Source organism: Solanum dulcamara, chromosome 3 (genome assembly GCF_947179165.1).
Source record: "Solanum dulcamara chromosome 3, daSolDulc1.2, whole genome shotgun sequence".
Lineage (NCBI taxonomy): Eukaryota > Viridiplantae > Streptophyta > Magnoliopsida > Solanales > Solanaceae > Solanum > Solanum dulcamara.
Window position 1 is genome coordinate 14,894,183 of NC_077239.1, and position 7,354 is coordinate 14,901,536.

At 38.6% G+C, this 7,354-nt stretch overlaps 1 pseudogene; it reads right to left on the bottom strand.

Annotated features, from left to right (window-relative positions):
- Positions 1–2,557: 2,557 nt before the first annotated feature.
- Positions 2,558–2,679, bottom strand: LOC129883926 (5S ribosomal RNA; annotated as a pseudogene).
- Positions 2,680–7,354: the final 4,675 nt, after the last annotated feature.

The window sequence follows — 7,354 nt, forward strand, 5'->3', positions numbered from 1 at the left end:
CTAGAGTCTCAGGAATCATAGGTATTTATGAAGTAATGTCAAACAACTTATGAAATCGGAGGCATTGGTCGTCATAGAGTCCTTAGGAATAGAAGCTTATCGAAATAAGGACATGAGTCACTATAGAATCTGTGAGCATATGGACTTCCACACACCAATTCCTGTTTTACGTACAGAAGGCTCGAGGGTAGTAGCTAAACTACCATAAGAGCATTAACATCAGAAAATGAGTAAGAGACAAGAATCCTATTCAGAACTTAAGAATGAATTTACCCCAGCTTGTATACATATCACTTACTTTTAGGATATGCCAAACGAGAAGAGAGGATAGTTTACGTACTTACTACTTTCCATCACATAGGAGGCTTGAGAGTTGTAGCTCCATTATTATGGAAGTTCTAACATTAGAAAGTTGGTAAGACTCATAATTCTTGCTCGGAGCTTTATGGATGGGATACTCCCCAAAGCTTACATCATGTGATACTTATATCAAGACATACCAAAAGAAGAGAGAGGATAGGCTTTACATACTTATGCTAACGATATGCCAAGAAAAAGAATAAGCTTTACATACTTATGCCAACGACATGCCAAGAGAAAGGATAAGCTTTACATACTCTCTACTTTCCCTTATGGAGTCATCATAATCATATATCGTACCCAGCCCATCATGGCTCGGTGAATAACTATAGCATAATAGCATCATACTTATGTCAAAAGCATACCAAGAGGAAAGAAGGATAGCTCTATTTACTCATGCCAAAGACATATCAAGAGTGAAAAAGGGTTTCACATACTTATTACTCTCGATCATATAGAAGCCTTGAGAGGCAATAACTCAAATAGTATAGGAATTCTACCATCGAGAAGTGAATAAGACTTATGAGTCATACTAGGAGTTCTATAAATGGAATTATCCCCACATTTCATATATCAATCACTTAAGGCTAAGACATGCCAAAAGAAAAGAAGGATAGCTTCACATACCTCGTACGGATTACTCTTACATGTTCGCCTCATCGTCTCTTGAACCTATTTAACATGGAAGTAATACTAAGGTTAATGACCTTTCACTTTCCAATTTCTAACTCTACACCCAAGTACTCATAGGAGTTATTTCCTTATCCATTACCCTCGACTAGTTTGTTACTAGTTCCAAACCTACCGAAAATTGGGCAGCATCTCCCTTATAACTTCAACATCCTCAAAATTTTAACTCAGCCACAATATAAAAAAACATACCATCAAAAACAACCAGAAGCATATTTATAAGTAAATCACTTCAACCTTACACAATACAAGCTCCAAACGACTAGCTCCAAACTACGATACAAAAATAGAGTTTTTAATCTTTATTTCGCAAAATCTTTAACTATACCAAACGGAGGGTCATGTGGATGCAACAAGCAGAACCCAAACCCTTTTTAAAACACTTTGAATCTCTACAACACGCAACCCAACAAACTTCACCTGCAGCACCACAAAATCGGAGAACTTACCTTTTTCCTCTCCAAATCCATGACTTCTCTCTCTACCTCTGTAGTTTCTTCTCTTTTTTCTTTCTCTAGAACTTTATAGAAAGAATGGTTGTTTGGATAAGAATGATCATAAAACACATATATATATAGGGCACCTTAGGGGTGACACATGTCAACCCCTAAGTGGTGACACATGTCAACCACTAAGTGGTGACACGTGTCAAGCCCCTATTGGGCCAACACACCCTTTCCTCCAATCACGGGATGCCACGTGGCATGTGGGGGGGGTCCACCACCCTTGCTCCAACTGCTTCCATATGGCAACCTCTCATGCTGACATATAACACTCTCTCATGCTACCACGTGTCACCTTCTTTTCCCCCTCGTGGGTTCGTAATCTCGTCTTCTTTTACGAATCTATATAATCATTGCTACGTAAGCTTGGTACGTACTCAAGTAGCTTAAATATGTAAGATTTCCAAGTTGGTATCTTACGTAAGTAAGTCGAGTCCTATGACTCATTACTTGGCCTCCAACTACTCCTTTGTTTTCCTTTGTTCTTCTCCTTTCTCATTTTCTCTTGAAGGTTTTAGAGGTTTATGACTAAGTGCCCCTTTTCATTCATTCATTACATGGATGAATGACTTGGGCTTGGGTCTTTTGTTTGGGCATCTCTTGTTTTTTTTTTCTTCCAAGCCCAATCACTTAGTCCATAGGTTTTCATGAAACTAAGTTGTTTTTTTAAATTCCAATTTTTCCTTTAACCCTTTCTACTTTTTTCACATCCAAAATTTTCATAACCAACTTATGTATCAAACAATATCAAAACATAGAATTATCCTTAACTTGTTACAATTATCCAAAAATGTCCAAATGTGCAAAATACGGTTTATAACATCCTCCCCCCTTTAGAACATTCGTCCTCGAATGTTAACTAAAACCTTCCTCAAGCTCTTATACAGACCATATGGAGAGTTTTTTTGTTCCATTGCAATAACATATACTTTTATCGAGCAATCAATATCAGAGTTCCAAAGTTTAGGATTACTTGTAGACGTAGGGAATAGGTACAGATACTTGTGTTTCATTTCCTCTTTCACTTCCCAGGGGGTCACCCATCCTAGTACTACTCTCGCCCAAGCACGCTTAACTTCGGAGTTCTGGTGGGATCCAGTGCGTTAGTACTGGTATGATCGCATCCATCCCTTAAGGTCTCCACCAATGGTTCCTCAAATGGTCTCAGATACCGTGGCATCTATCTGGTTATTGCTGGCCTCGAGATCCATCCATCCCTTATGGGATCTCATTTAAAGTTTAAGCATTCCCAACTAATGGTTGAGGGTTTTGTACTTTGAAACAAAGGGGAACTCAATTGCTAGACATTTGGCCTTTCGACAAGAGTTTTCTTCTGAAATATAACTCCCCAAGTAAAAATGGTGCACCCTTTTCCGACAACGTAGAGAGACCCTCTTTCAGTGTTAGTCCAATGTTATAAATTTTACCCTATCGGTATCAACTTCCAAGACATCTTATAAACTTATGTCTCAGTCTCTTCCTTGTCTTTACTCCATTCTCAGAAAAAAATTGGGCAGAGTTTCCTCTATAGTTCGTACTATCTCAAAACCTGCACGCAGAAGATAACAATCATGCCTCACAGGGCCAACATATATATATATATATATATTTATATCCCTCATAACATAGCCACACATGGCTTTCAATGTTTTCTCATCTCACAGCCGCACAGGGCTTTCAATATCAATAACCGTATGAAAATAATGGACTTACCTCATGTGTTCCACTCAAACTGCATTTGTTACACCTTCCTGTCTACTTTCTTTTCAATTTTTAACTTTACATTTCAATCATATTTCAATCTTCTTACCTTATCCAGCATGCCTCTTTCACACCATTACATACCTGTATACTGTGTTGCTTTCAATATTGTCATGACCCAATCTCCGTACGCATACCTATCAACTGTAGTCAAATCGAACTATAAATAAGAGATACTACTCACAAAACCCCCACTGAGTTTAAACTTTTTCATGTACATGTAGCCTCTTTCATTCGTATCGTACCATGAGAGGGCACGCAAGCCGACAAGGCTGTCATAACGTAAAAACATTTACAACATGCCGTATAGGCACAACCGAAATAAACTCATAAACAACCCACTTACATATGTCTACAGACCTCTAAGAATAGTAATGGGTATTATATGGAGGGACAGGGCCCCTACAGTACCCATGAATAAACCAATATGAAATTTAAAAGATCAGCACCAAATGCTAGGTTCCAGAATGGTGGAGCACTTCCAACATAGCTGAGTAGAAATCCTAAGCTCACACATTCTTAACACGTGTACCTGTACCTGCGGGCATGAAATGCAGACCCCCGAAGAAAGGGGGTTAGTACGATAAGTGTACTGAGTATATAAAGCATAAAACATCATAATTAAGACAACAACTGAAATAAGGATGCAGGACACAAGTGTAATAGTTAGTAAAGCACTATACCTGCACCTTATAACATGAGGGCATGTACATCATCCTCATATACCATACCTGACCCGCTGTAGGACTCGGTGTCATCATATCATCGTATACGACATTGTACAATCGTATATAGCATCATCTCATACATTATAAATACATCATTATGTTTTTATATACATGCCTATCTATTGTAACCGGCCCTTTAGCGAGGGACTCGGTCAAGAGAGTAATGTGCATCTATATCGTACCCTGCCTTTCAAGGGACTCGGTCATACCCGGCCCTTCATGGGACTTGGCACCCTCATTATCTCATTATATATCATACCTGGCCTTTCATGGGACTCGGTCATGCCCGACCCTTCGTGGGACTCGGTGGGAGATATATTGACAACATGCATGAATAGAGTAGTGAGGAACCATATGCAATTTAACTCATCATCTGAGACTCAATCAACAGCCAAGTAAACCATCACTTGAAGACCAGAGCAATAATAATCTCAAGTACCTTATGAAATATCGTTAGGGGTCATAACTACTGGAGTCTCAGGAATATAATACGTATGTCCAGTGAAGGCTAAACAGCTCATAGAATAAGAGACGTTCGACATCACAGAGACCTTAGGAGTAGGAGCTTATACATTCAAGTAATATTCAGCATATAGGAGACTCGAGAACTTTACGTTCAGACGTGACTAAGAGTCATGGATCATGTCTTCACATATAGAAGGCTCAGGGGTGATAGTTCAACTACCTTAAGACCCTTAGCATTTAGGAGTGAACTCGAGTCATGAATTATACTCGGAACTTACAACTGGAACTACCTCTAGACTCATATCATATCTCATTTCATTTACAGTTGAGACATCCCAAAATAAAGAAGCAATAGGCTCTACATATATTACCTTTTATCATATAGAAGCCTAAAAAGGCAATAACTCAACTATTACAGGAGTTCTATTATCACGAAGTGGATAAGAATTATGAAATGTACTCGGTGCTTCACGAATAGAGCTATTCCCATCTTTCATATGTATAAACAATTCATAAATTATATATAATACATGCCAAAAGAAGGAGGAATAGCTTTACATACTTATGCCAAAAATATGCCAAGAGAAAGCTTCACATACCTCTTATCGATTACTAACCGCAGTACCATTCAAAAATGGGTCTGTTAACAAGAACAAAAACCTCCTCTTTGCCCTAACGATAAGTTTTATATTGTTAAACACCGTCATATCACCATAGGATACCTTAAATAATTAACTCACGGAATGAAATCGGGCCTTACTATTTTGTTGAAGCAAACCCGTAGCCCTCCTTCTTCTCTCTCTTAATTTTTCTCTCAACTTCTAAGTCAAGAAAAGGATGAACAATGAGGTTCTTAGTCATCCATACATAGATATATATCTTTTTGGAGAGTGACACATGTCATCCCCTAAGGGTGACACGTGTCACATCCTTAGCTAGCCACCTCAATCATGCAACCAATCCATGGTTGCCATATGGCAGGTGGGGGTCCACCCCAGTGAGTGTCACCTTCTGCCACATGTCACTTTCATGTGCTGCAACATGTACCTATCACGTGCTTCCATGTGTCAAGTAGGTGAGTCACCTACTTACTTTAAGTAGGTGCGTTGTCTCCTTATTTCTCTTCTGTGGGTTCGTAATCTTGTCGCACTTTAAAAGCCTATATATCCCTTGCTACTTAATCTCAACATGCACTCGTGTAGCTTAAGTATGTAAGACCTCCAAGATGGTAGCTTACGCGAGTCAATCGAGTCCTACGACTTATTTCTCGGCCTCCAACTCCTTTCGAATTTTAATAACCCTATTTCCAATCTTCCCTATTATTGGGGTATCTTATTCTCCCCTCCTTAGAGTTATTTGATAGCACAATAGACTAATCGACTCATATGATGACTTCTAAGAAGCTTAAGAATCTTCCCAGAAACTTAAGCTTAAGAAGCGTTCTAAGGTACCAAAGTACGAGATGTAACACCCTTCCCCCCTTTAGCACATTCGTCTTTAAATGTGAACTAAAACCTTCCTCCGGATCTTATACCGACTATATGGAGAGTTTCTCTATCCCATTGCCATCACATATACTTTTATTGAGCAATCAGTATCAAAGTTCCAAAGGTTAGGATTACTTGTAGACGTAGGGAATAGATACAGATACTTGTGTTTCATTTCCTCTTTCGTTTACCAGGGGGTCACCCATACTAGTATTACTCTTGCCTAAGCACTCTTAACTTCAGAGTTCTGATAGGATCTGGTGCGTTAGTCCTAGTATGATCGCATCCATCCCTTGTGGGGTCTCATTTGAAGTTTAAGCGTTCCCATTTACACATGATAGTATCAGTTGATTTTCACTTATGCTTGTATTTCTCTTGTCCACTTCCCCCCTTTAGGGTGTATCCATGTCATTGTCTGTTTATTTCTAACTTTCCAAATGCATAGGAGTCCTTTCTAACCTATTTAGTATACTGTATTATTTCCATATCTTCCTTTACATCCCCTATACTTTGGGTTACCCATGTACGAAACCGTAATACAATCATGAGGTGCTTAGCTCGTGCTCATAATTGGTTCAAATTCTCCACTCGGGAGCACTACTTTGATGATCTGTGTTTCAAGCTTCGTCATAATACTAGACTTATTACAGTGGATACCACTTGACCTTTTATTCTGAACATTCCCTATAAATCTGTATAAGTATTTCTTATTCATTCTCTATTTGCTTTTCTGTCTTCCACTTAACTTATTCTGCTTTACACATTTCACTGTACTGGTAGGCACTCATAGTCTAGTTTGTCACACTTGCTTTCACTTCTCTTACTTACCCTCAAGTTTTCTCCTATCTCACTATAGAGAAGATTTCTCATCCTTTTCATTTTTTTGTTACGTATATATAACAATATCAATTCAGTCGGTACCTTAATATATCGTTCTATCCAGATCTATCACTCTTTCTTAAATCATCTTCTTACGGTCACAAGTCTTTTCCAACTTTGGTTTACCATATCAATATCAACCTCCTAGTTTCTATTGCCATCAATTCAACAATTAACTTATTTCTCGAGGTCAGCCATACTCGTGGTTTATCCACATTTCATCATTATTGTGGGCACGACCTTTCAAGACATACTACAGCCCTGTATGTCATTCTCTTTCTATTTCTTGGAAATTTTGGGCAAAGTTTCCTTTATATTTCTTACTATCTCAAACCTACACGCAGAAAATATCAACAGTGCCTCATAGGGCCAGCACGCATAAAAATACATATATACGTATCATATCACATCATATCACGGCCTCACAGGGCGCCCAATATCAACAATAGTATAAAATGATGGACTTAACTCACATGTCCAA